At 37.1% G+C, this 12,553-nt stretch overlaps 1 protein-coding gene across 2 annotated transcripts in view; it reads right to left on the bottom strand.

Moving 5' to 3' along the window:
• The window catches only part of flrt1a (fibronectin leucine rich transmembrane protein 1a), a 69,116-nt gene that overhangs the window by 16,484 nt on the left and 40,079 nt on the right, over positions 1-12,553 (bottom strand). Inside the window, exon 1 of one of the 2 annotated variants that reach the window (XM_089129865.1) lies at positions 7,723-8,330. The exons of the other annotated variant lie outside the window; for it this stretch is intronic. The gene's annotated coding sequence lies outside the window, so the exon portion shown is untranslated. Of the gene's footprint in view, positions 1-7,722; positions 8,331-12,553 lie in introns of those variants that run through there. 2 annotated transcript variants of the gene reach the window in all.

Here is a 12,553-nt window from a genome sequence, read left to right as displayed (position 1 = left end):
AGAACTGGTTTGGAACTGGTGCTGGTTCAAAGTTGGTTCATCTTGCGAAACTTCTCAGACTTGTTTGTTTTTCCACTGACAAGAGAGCCCAGCGAACGACTCGTTACTAGGGCTGGGTATTAAGACAAATTTCACAATTCGATTCGATTTCGATTCACAAGCTTGCAATTCGATTCGATTTCGATTACGATTAGATTCAATATCGATTATTTTGTAAACTGTAGCTGTAAACTATGGGAGTCTAGTTGTAGCCTACTATGCTTCATTAGCCTAATATGAAGGTTATAATGAACTGTTTTGTAGCTATACAAAAACGTATATTACACTTTTATTTATTTTTATAATAAGAAGATTATATGAAATATAAACATTTAAATGGTGGCTGTCATAAAAACTTGCCAGATTTATTCAAATATGCATTAAATATTGAAGAACATTAAGATTATAATGCATATGTAATATGGTGTATATATTTAGCAAAATGCTCCTCTCTAGAGTTATTTTTTCTAGCTGACTAACGAGTTTATGTGGGTTTTCTGAGGTAAATATGACGATCCTTGACATTGATTACAAGCTGTTTAACTGACGTCTTTCCACGGTTGAAACGCTGATTGAGCGAATCAATGTGACATGATACGGATTTAGATAAGTTGTACTCTATATTTTAACACACTTTCAAGCTCATTCATGTTTATTTTGCGCTGTGACTGGTATTATTAACCCAGAAGAGAGATCAGCGCTGCTGTTTCTCTTGAGCGATCTCACGCCACAGCACCAAAACCTTATTTATGTTGTTGAATTTCTAAAGAAAATGGACGTAATTTGAAAATTAAGACTTTGTTTCATATCAATAGTAACAAAGGACAAAGATTATTGCGATTTTTTGGATGCGCGCAGCCGCGATACAATGTCCCATTCATTCAAATGAAACAGGATGACTAATCGATTCTTGAGATTTAAGAATCGATATCGGTTCGTAAAAATGAGAATCGATTAATATCGAGAAATCGATATTTATTACCCAGCCCTACTCGTTACGTCATTGTGTACGTCGCCATACGTCTAAGCCCAACGTAATAACCAGTCCAGCAAAGAGTTGGTGCCGCTTTGGAACCAATTTTCCTGATTGAGAACGGGTTCTTTGGTTGTCGAAACACAAAGAACTGGTTCACGAGTAGGCACCGGCTCCGATCCGGCTTTCAAAATGCTTTGGTGGAAAATGGGTATTTGTGTCAGTTTTAAACACGATGGTTTTCTTCTTTCATGCGAGGGGTTTTGGTTGTCCAAACAGATTTGTTTCCAGGTGGACTGTTAAGGAACGCAACACACATGTCTCCAGGAAATCCTGTAGAATTCATCCATTAAGACGATGACGTCGAAACTCCTGGAGTGTTTCCAATTTTGTATGTCATATGCATCTGATGTTCAGCCAACGGTCTAAAGGCCTGTTCACAACGGGACGAATTTCGCACACGATATTCGGCCGACGTTTAACGCCTCGTGACTAAAAAATGGGCGCCAATGTGAGTGTGCACACCGATGCACACAACTTTTTTTTAGTTTGACGAGCCGCGTCAAAAACTATAAACCACACAGCACATGTCCTCCCTTAATACAAAAGTTAATAAAAGTTAACTAAGAACTCCAATAAATCTCCTGAGCTATGACAAATAAATACATTTTTTCATTGTGTGCAAATTACCTTTACTGAAAGTATATTATATCAAAAAACTTGTTTATTGAGCAAAAAGATCCTCAAATATGTGCTCGATTTAAAATGTATACTTATATTTTCTGCTTTGGTTGGACATAAAATGACTTTCACAACTATAGCATCTTATTCTGGCTGGTAATATACTGTCCACTTTTACAGGAAAAGAGTGTCTAACCAACATTTAATGTCAGCAAACACAAATCTGAAATCAGATCTTAATCCCACAGCCTAAACATAAAAACGACAACTGACAATAACAACCACAGTGACCCTTTGCTAATCTACACTCTCTATGTTTCTCATTTAGACGAGCTTTTCAGAAAATTCCATGAAAATGAACTGAAGATTTTGGTGGAAGGAAATTGAATAAAGAATTTTCTTACATGTGCTGGAAATAGAATTTATAACGATAATATTATTATTATAGTTATTATATCTGCAGTTTCTCTTTAAAGCACTTGGAACATGACTAACCGCAGAGACTGAATTCGACTGAAAAGTCAGAGACCTCAATTAAAACCAATTACTATTAATCATCGTTCCAAAGCATTTGAACACGTCTTTGGTTTCTATAGACACTACAACGGCCTGAATCAATACATAATGCACTGAAATCAAGTTGAATGAATAAACCTTAAATCAAATGTTGACACCATATAATAACCATGAGAAGGAAATGTTAGTGTTGATATGAAAAAAATAATAAATGCTCCCTGCTTTCACCGTCTAGGTTAACTAGTATAGACCCGATACAGTCCAGCTATCAGTAACCCAGTTCTAGCTAAAATAACCTTGAATTTGGTAACATGTTGTTTTTTGCCAAAATAACTTGCGATATTAAAAGTCAACAGTGATCCTGTGTGTCTTTCCTTGGGCTATTGTTAGACGTCTATTATACAGTATATTCACTGAGCCAAAATTTTGCCTTATATTAGCCTAGATGTCAGGGCTGAGTCTGGACGGCAATTAGACGTCTTTTAAACGCAATAATGTTTGCTGGACAGTGTCGTCTCTGGAAAACTTGTCAATTGTATAAGTGTTCCAGCAATAATGTTTTAAATTTGCTCTTTTCCATTTGTAAAAAAATGCCAAACTTAATTTTATAACTTCTGTCAGTGCTTTGCAAACTGAAACCATTGGTTGCTCCAACAAGTATGGTAAAGTATCATTTGAGGGTATTTAGCTCTAAAGCCATTAATTGTATACTATATGAATGCATGCTGTCTCCATTATAAAGACCAAAAGCAATTATAAATTTAGACTGTTTCTTGGCCAGGTGTGTCATCACATCATTAGCTTCCGCGCCAAACGCTTTAGAGCTGGTTTTATGCGTGACATTTGCATTTGCAGTCTGTTGTTGTTGTCTCTCAACTGCAGATTTAGGGATGACAATTTCACAACAATGTCGCCTTTCAATCTGCGCGTTTGTCTGGTTGAGTTAGTAAGGTGTGTATTTTATCCAGCAGGAGAACTGCATTTGTATTCAATTCATCATTCTTTGTAAAATGGCAGTGTGTTTAAATCCAGGCCGAACAATCTCAATCCCCTCGCCACATCGCCCTCCCTCTCTCACCCCGTCATCTCTCTCTCCTTTTCCGAACGTGCCCTGCATGAGAAGCGAGGCAGACGATTGAGTCGCAATTTCTCTGCGCCGCTTTCATGCCCTTCTGTTTCATCATGGCACCATTTTTCACTGTTCTTTTCAAAATTTCAGCTTCTCTTTTCCACCGACGCTTGCATTTGAGCCGAACCGTTTTATAATCTTCCTCTCAATTCATCTTCATTTGATTCTCTTTTCATTTGTCAGTTCCTGCAAACCACAAACCTGACTTCCTCTAACTCTTTAATCCCAAATCATTCCTTTAGCTGACACAATCCTCTGATAGCCTTGCATGCAAATACAATAAATAAATAAATAAACACATAAAAAAAATGCAGTGATAATCTGCTTTCTGTCCCACGGATGTCTAATACCGTCAGTGACCTCTGCCACATCCCTCAGTCTGATCTAATTCTGGTGGGCTGAGCAGTTGGAACGGTTGGATTCCAACGGTTGCACTTTGTTTTACCGTACGTGCCCTTACATGTACCTACAGTACTTACCTACACTCTAAAAAATGCTGCTGGGTTGTTTCAACCCAAATCTGGGTCAAATATGGACAAACCCAGCCATTGGGGTACATTTTTTAATTAGATTTTTAACCCCACGTTGAGTGGTGGAATGTAACAAAGTACAAATACTTCGTTACTTTACTTAAAGGGTTAGTTCACCCAAAAATGAAAATTAAGTCATTAATTACTCACCCCCATGCTGTACCAACCCCGTAAGACCTTCGTTCGTCTTCGGAACACAAATGAAGATATTTTTGATTAAATTTGAGAGCTGTATAACTACCACATTGGCTCCTAAGGGACTGGCTCTTGACGGCCCAGAAAGTCAATGAAGAAAATGTTTAAATATCCCAAGTGACTACCGTGGCTCAACTATATGTTTATCAAGCGACGCGAATACTTTTTGTGCGAAAAAACAAACAAAAATAACGAGTTTATTCGACTATTTCTTTTCTTCCTTGTAGGCCAGAGATCGCAGTTCTCGCGCATGCGTCGTGGAAATCTAAGGAAATCTCGTTTCTATTTATATTCTGTTTCTTTATTTATTTTGTACATCTCTTCTCTGATGATGTGTTTGCTGGCATGGGGGCGGGGCAAACTGTCACTCACATGAGATCCACCAATAGCAAACCACCACCATCCAATCATTTCCTGATGAAGAAAAACAAATCTACATCTTTTTCTTGTTTGTAAAGCTGTTTCCCTCAAACAGACGACAAGAAAAGACTATCACTACATCCATTTCATGCCAAGTTTGGAGATGCTGGATTGGAACAAACAACCAGCTAAACATATAAAAAAATGACTCGGTGAACCTTTAAATTCAAATTCATTCTTCATCTGGGTGGTTTTCTCAGCAAATATTGAAATTTTCATTTAATTTGTGATTAATATAATTAATTAATCAGTGTATCGTGTAATTAATTGGATCTTTTTTTTATCAACCTACAGCAATATTTTAAATATATACTGTATGTTCCCCTCCCCCACTTTATGAAATAGCTCACAGCAAGGAAATGTCTAAAACAGAGGAAACATCACATTTGTTGAGCAGGCTGTGCATTATAATAAGAGGCAATCCAGCACTATAATTTGTTCTCGGTTGTGAAAAGCGACAGTGGCAATGTTCTTTCAAGCGCATGAAGCTCTGAGACATGCGCTCTTATCTATTGTCTGTTATGAGGCTCGCTATATGTTCTAGTGAAATACAAACACAATGCAAACTAATGTGAGCCCAAATCATAATGATATACACACAAGATATAGTAGCAATTTATTAAAGTAAAAAATAGGGCTGCATGTGAATCCCTTTTTTTGTAAATAATTAATCGCAAATGACTTCTGTGGTTAATCATGATTAATTGCACATAACATATAAATATATTTACAAATACAATCTGTATCTTATGATAAATTTAAACTTCAATCATCCTATAAAGCTATAGTAATAAAAGTCTCGGTTGTTTATTATTTATGAGAAGTAACTCCAGATGGTGTTCCTCTGTCTTTGTCATCACTCTATCTGCTCTACTGTTGGAATGGGAAATACTTCTCCTAAATGTTTTATTTAGTAATTATTTTACTTCATTTACTGATTAAAACATTTACTGTGTGCAAATTGATCCTTTCTCCTGTATATAATGTCAGTATCATAAGTTGGTATAACATGCATGGTATAACACTTAGGATTTTAATGCAATTCAGTACAGCATCTAGTATTAGAGGCATATATATGCTCATAATCAAAGCCTCAGGAGGTGAAAAAACAGATGATGCATTAAACGCATTAATTTTTTTTTTTTTAAATGTACCTAAATTTCACTCAAGTTCCCAGCTGAAATGAATGCTGGCGGCAGTAAAATCTTGCAACTTTTATTTCTTTTCACACAAATTATAAATGGTCAACAGGAGTAGGTTACTGATTAATAAAGCTACTTTTCTATATGGTTACTATGACCTCAAAACACCTTATAAGTACATTTTGATGTTAGTATCACATAATCAGCTTTGTATAACTTAAGTCATGATAAAGTAGCTCAAAGAGCAAATGTTTCTTTTGTTAACAGTATTGGTTATAGGTTTAGGGTAGGGTTTAGAGTTTGAGGTACGTTATTTGGTACGCAAATGCGGTAGAGCATTAAAGGGTCATTCAGCCTCTGGAAAGATGAATGTGTATTTAAAATGGGTCATTTATGTAGAAGAAATGTGAAATTATTTTTGAATTTGGTGATTTCTAGACTGAGAAAATACAGAAAATGTATTTTTGGCTTAAGTGGATGAAAGACAACAACTCCCAGAATGCACTTGCTTCACTGCCCTAGGAGGCCACGCCTACCGGTAACATAGCGCAGTAGTTAAACAAAAAGTCTAGGGTACTAGTGAGTCTCCGTGATGAGTCTGCCCGAAAATGTATTTCGAGATCGCCCAAAATGTCCAGGATTCGGCTTTTGCGTTCTACAGTCGCCATCTGTGGCGAGTGGGCGAGGCTAAGGGCCGCGGGAGAACGGCGAGAGGCCGGTGGTGTTATTACCGTGATCACCTGTGAGACGCACCGGTGTCGTATCTCTCACGGAGGAGCGGGACATTTCTTAGCAATGTTAAAACGCACTTCAACCGATTACTTTTTTTAGCGTTCATGTAAACACTGCATTCAGATTCGCCAATCGGAATGAATTCAGTTAGATTGAAACAATGCATGGCGACTGCGGAGAGCAAAAGCTGAATCCCGGACATCGACGGCCGGACATGTCCGGGAAAAAGAGGACGGTAACCCCTAAAGTTACTACTCGGCTTTCTCCACAGAACAAGAGCCTGCTAGCTTAGCTTCCAAAAAAAGATGGCTGACACTATGTAATCGCAATCCTCCATAATGCATCCTTCTGCGTATTCAGTACCTTCGTCCATATTTTCAAAAAGTTTCTGCCGGTGAAATCAAACGCACTAGCACTGATCTGTGATTGGTCTGTTAACGCATTAGGTCCAACCCCCTATGGGCAGGTTTGAAAGGGTGGGAACTAGTGCTTGTAGTCTTTACAGTAACCCCCCCACCCATACACTTCCTCTTACAATGACGTAAAATGACGATTTTTGCGTCATTCTAGGAGAAAGTGAAAAAGGTAAATAGCAGATTTCTCTCGTCTCAGGGGAAAATGAGAGAGTGTTGCACGACCATTCAATAGTATGATTGGGTTTCTAACAATGGAAAGCTTAATGCAAATGGGTGGAGTGTCCCTTTAACATTTACGTTTAGTTTCAATGGATCCGTTTCGGTTCTAACCGAACATGCTTTTTGCACCACTTTGAACTTTAAAAGTGTTGTGAAAATGGCAAGAAGCAACATTCTGTATAAATGTCATCATAGACATGTTTTCCAATGAGCCTGGGTTGAACCAACATCTCATATTTAACATTCATTTTCTGTTCTTGCACAGAATTTAATGGGAATAAAATAGTAATTTATCAATACAGTTCAGTGTTAAAAATTCATAAATCCAGCCTCCATGCCACCCGTATTCAACACAAGTATATAAGTATATCTTCTGATTTTTCTGCCATTTAATTGGAGAATTATCTTGGAGAACTCATGCAATGATGCTTTACAATCTGGTTAAAACAAGATATCTTTGTCTATGATGCCTAAAAATGCTAGGTTTTGAAATCCGGTAAGTTTACACTAAATAATTTGTCAATAACTGCTTATTTAACATGGACCTCAACCACATACTCTCCAAATCAATTGAAAATTCTGGTGGCACAGAAGTAGCCTGAAAACAGGACAACAAAGCTTACGTACTCCTTTAAGTTTGACTTGGACATCAGATCTGTCAATAGCAGGATCAGGATAAGCTAGCTGGAGAGAATGGGATAGAAGGAGATAACATAGAGAGAGCTCTTACTTCTGACACTGAGGCTGAATAGGTGCTGCTTCAGCTCTGAGGGAGATCTGGCAGTGAAAGCTAATGGACTCCACATCGACTCACTGGATCTCTGTCCTGCTGTTTGACTGTCTGTTGTTTGCCAGACTGCGAGAATGCTTCTTCTCATTGAGTTGATGTCTGAGAATCAGTGAGATGCAACGGTGTACGTCCTGAGCGGCGTTATTCCAGAGGAGATTCCCGGTCCAGGAGATTCGTAAGGACTATCCAATCAGTTGAATCATTGAAATCAGCAATAATAGGCTGACCTTTTGTCAATAAAATGGCCCTCAAAATGGAAAAACTATTAGATATCTCACCCACGTTCCTCATGGATTCCAACTAACCAGTTGGGTTGCGAGCCAGTACTTCAAATCCTCTTTCACGTCACGCAGGCTCATAAAATATCTGACTTCTCTTCCTCACTCAGAATTAAAAGCCAAAAAACGTTATTTGTAATGATGTGCCATTGTTCACTGTCATTGGCTTTAGGAATGAAGAGTCCTCAGATGTCCTCGCTAACTGAAGTGGAGTCCCTTCCAGTCAAGGAAACACCACATTCATTGTTTTTTTGTTTAGTCCAAAGGGAGGTTGTTTTGTAGACAAAGCAAAAAGGGAAAATTCAATATGAGCTAATAAAATCAGAAAATCAGATATAAGCTTATAATTTTCAGTGATGGCAGCTTTAAAGATACATCACACTGACAGTCCAGTTCTGTTGATGTTTTGTATGAAAAGAAATGGGTCATTTGTTAAAGATGGATTGGGAGTGAATGGATTCCAAGAAACCAGGGCAGCGTTTTCCCAAAAGCATCGTTGATTGTGTGAAGACCATTACCACCAATGTTCTCTGTGATCAACTTAGCTTACAATGCTTTTGGGAAACACAGAACAGTAAAACCTTGTTTAGGTCATTAATCTGCTCTGCCGGCTCTAACCAGCCTAACCAATATGAAACATCTCCACCATAATCGTAATTTAGGGTGTGTATACGCTTGTAGTTCGGTTATCTTGGTTCTTTTGGTCAGAGCCAAAAAAGAAAATGATACATTTAGTCCCGGTTCGCTAAGTGTTTCACTCTGTCATTTTAAACACCAAACCTGAAGATACAAAAAAAAAAAAAAAAATTACGTATATTTTGCGTATAAATGCCTGTTCACACCAGGACGAATTTCGCACGCGTTTTTCGCCGAGGTTTAACGACTCGTGACTAAACAATGGACGCCAATGTGAGTGTGCACATCGGCGCGTAAAAGCGTAATTTTTAAAAAAAACGCCTCGGGTTCGTTTTTTTTAGTTTGACGACGCGCGTCAAAAACCATCCAACCAATGAGATTGACGCTTTTGCTCACGTGTTTGGAGCTTCTGAAGTTACAGTAAAACACAACTTGGGGGCGCTCAAACACAAAACGGTCTTGCCGAGCACATTTATGCAACGGCGAAGAAGATATACGCAGAGTAGCGTCGCCGTTTACACTGTCAGGAAGAAATAAGTCGAGGAAGATGCGAGGCAAGATGAATGTAGAGCTGCTGGTCTCGTTGGTGTTGGAACATAAAGAATTATATGACAAACGCGACAGCGACTACAAACATCTTGATAAAAGAAAACTGATATGAAGTGGTATTGCCGAGCAAATTGGCGCCATCTAATGTCAGGGAATGAATTTGCACGTTCACTCGGCTCATCGTCAGCGAAAATATCGCTTGGGTGTGAACACAAAAAACGCGTTGGAAAACGCTGGCGAGTATAAACGCTGGGCCTTAATGCTGTGTTCCGGGCTAAATTTCCCTTTTTTAGGAGTCTCGGTCCACTTGTTTGGTGTGCACCAGGGTTCAGATGGCAGTGTTCACATTTTATCATATAAACTGAACTAACAGAGAAATCGCACCAGAGTTTGTTTTAATCAAACTGAACCCATCAAGTGTGAACACACCCTTAGAAATCAAGTGTATTTATATAGCGCTTTTCATATGAAAATCATATGAAACCAGATGTTGCTGATCCTAGTGTTAGTTCTATTTCCCAAATTCTCTACAGTTCTACTGTCTTCCATACCTTAAATGTATTTCTCTCAAAGAATTTCAGTAATTCAATCGACTATTTTCCCAAATATGTAAGAGTGCTATGCATTCTGTGTTTTTATTAATTTTTTTAGCTAAGCAACATGCTAATGTCAAAATATACTGGAATAAATTGTGAATTGGCCATTTGGACTAGGATTGCTGCATATTAAGTTTCAAATCACACATTTTCATTTTAGTTTACATAGGATGCTGCATGCCAACAATGTAAAAAAAAAAAATCAAAGTTGCTACTTCAAAATGTCATATTTCATTCAGTGTCTTATTTATAATTATTTGTGAATTCTTCTTAAGTGTACTGTATGTATGCAGTAGACACAAGGCATTGGAAGCTCCTGTATATGTGTTTGTGCGCAGGCTGATATATCATCTGAACAGACAGTGTGAATGTACAATAAATAACTGCCTGTTTTAGAGTTACTTGTCTATATACACCCAAGAACAAAAATAATACAATTCATGACACAGACATATGCAATGTAGAACGAATAATTAAACAGCATACAGATATTAATTTAATGCCAGACTTTAAGACTTGAATATTGGCAAGTGATCAGTTATAATGTAAAGAGAGATTGCTAGTGGATGTGTCTCTGGGCCATTTAGCGACAGAAGATTTCAAAGTCTGTCAGTCATTCTTAATACTGACAGTCGCTTTCAATAGAGTTCAAAATCTGCCAATAAAACGTATCCATTCGGCCAGATGCCAGACTGCTGAATAGCTATAAAAATGCTAAATTTAATCTAGTAAAATTGAATCCTCTGACCTCTAAAATCCAAAGGGTAAGAAAAGCCATCTTAAACCGTACAAAAGAAGAAACGCCAATATTCAGAGTGTTTCAGTCTTCCAACGTCTTCCAAAAGAGTAAAAAGGCCCAGGGGAAATAGGTTGCTCTTTTACCTAATGGAGTTCTCAGATATTTCATTTCAATACAACTAAATAGTTCATTTAAATTCGTTCCATTGTGTTCTTCTTAAAATTTATAAACAGAAATAAAATCAGAAACAAAGACAAACCAAAGAAAAGTCAAATGTTGCCATAACCCATAGATATATACATTTGATGTTGCTTTGGCTACGGTAGTTCATTAGAATGAATGCGTCAATAGAGCCGCCATCTTGGAACAGGGGAGCATCAACGTCAATGTAGTAGACAAGGGTCTAACGGAAATAAAATCACCATAAATCATCATGAATGTGATTTTCTCTTTTTTTTTTTTTTTGGTTCGTTCCAATGGTCAGACATGTATTTATCGTTGATTCCAGAAAAAAAATGTTAAAAAAAAAATAAATAAAAGTAAATTTAAAAAACATTCTTCCTAGTTTCATTTGTGAACATCATTCGCGGCACAAGAGTCCGCCGCCATCAATTAATTCGAAGTAAAGGCAGAGAGGCAGCGTTACTGTATCTAGCTACTTCCTACAAGACCCCTGTTCCAAGATGGCGGCGGTTTTGACGCATGCTTAGAACCCCAAGGTGACGTCTAATGTACAGTATGGGCATATACGATATACATCGTAAAATTCCAAAAGTGTTCTTGGAAAAAAAAAAAAACATGACTAAAGACATGCAGCAAAAAGTAAAAGTATAGAGCTTTCAAATGAACGAGCAGATATTTTAGTCATGGGGTAATATTTGGAGTTCAGGCTGAATACTCTTGGTGTCTTGGCCAATCAGAGCAGTTTGTGACATTGTCATTGCTGAGAACTCTTCAGAAACTCAAGAGACGTGAGATTACTAGAAGTTTTCTCTCTCTCTTTTTCAGGAGACTTAAGCAAAGGCGTTTAGCAAATGCATTTAATCTCACTGCTGTCTAGTAGATTAAGATAATTAAGATAATAATCATCTCATTATTTCATCATCTCATTATTTTTTCTTTCCATTGGGAAAGTGTGCCCTTCAACAGAACATTGTGGTTAACTAAAATCTGTGATCTGCATTGAAGTTGCAAGTATCTTTTTAGCAAATAAGCCATATTTATCTAATAAATAACTTATAACACTTTTATCTGTCAGAAACTGACCCATGGTGTATATGACAGTTAGATAGTTAATCTGGTGTATATGTCAACTGGAAATGAAACTTCAGTTCTAGCCTGATCAATTCGGACGAATTTTACGAGGTGGCTAATTCGTAAGAATTCATATGACCTCACTGATGCAAATTCGTACGATTTTTGCTAATTCGTACATATTTTACGAGTTACCAAATTCTTATGAATTCGTACGAATGGCCTACCCCTCGTCATACGACTTCGTACACTGTAAAAAAAATATTGATGCTTTAACTTGGTTGTCTTAAAATTTGAAGTTGATTGAACTGGAAAAAGTGAGTTAATACAATGAAGGAGATTAATTTAACCATCAGAAACTCAAAATTATATGTTATCTGAACTAAATAAATTATTTAAGTTCATTTGACAAAAGAAAAAATGTTGTGATTACTACACTGTAAAAAAATATTGTTGGCTTAACTTAAAAAAGTAAGTAACCTGGGTTGCCTTAAAATTTTAAATTGATTGAACTGGAAAAAGTGAGTTAATACAATGAAGTAGATTAATTTAACCATCAGAAACTCAAAATAATAATTTATCTCAATTAATTAATTATTATAAAGTTGATTTGACAAAAGAAAGTATGTTGTGATAACAAATCTTGAAAATATTTTTTACAGTGTACGAATTAGCCACTCGTACGAATTCGTACAAATTGTTCGTGAGATAGTATTTTT

Source organism: Pimephales promelas, chromosome 4, assembly GCF_988280905.1.
Source record: "Pimephales promelas chromosome 4, fPimPro1.hap1.1, whole genome shotgun sequence".
Classification (NCBI taxonomy): Eukaryota; Metazoa; Chordata; class Actinopteri; order Cypriniformes; family Leuciscidae; genus Pimephales; species Pimephales promelas.
The sequence above is the reverse complement of the archived record's forward strand: the minus strand, read 5'-3'. Positions and strand labels throughout refer to the sequence as shown.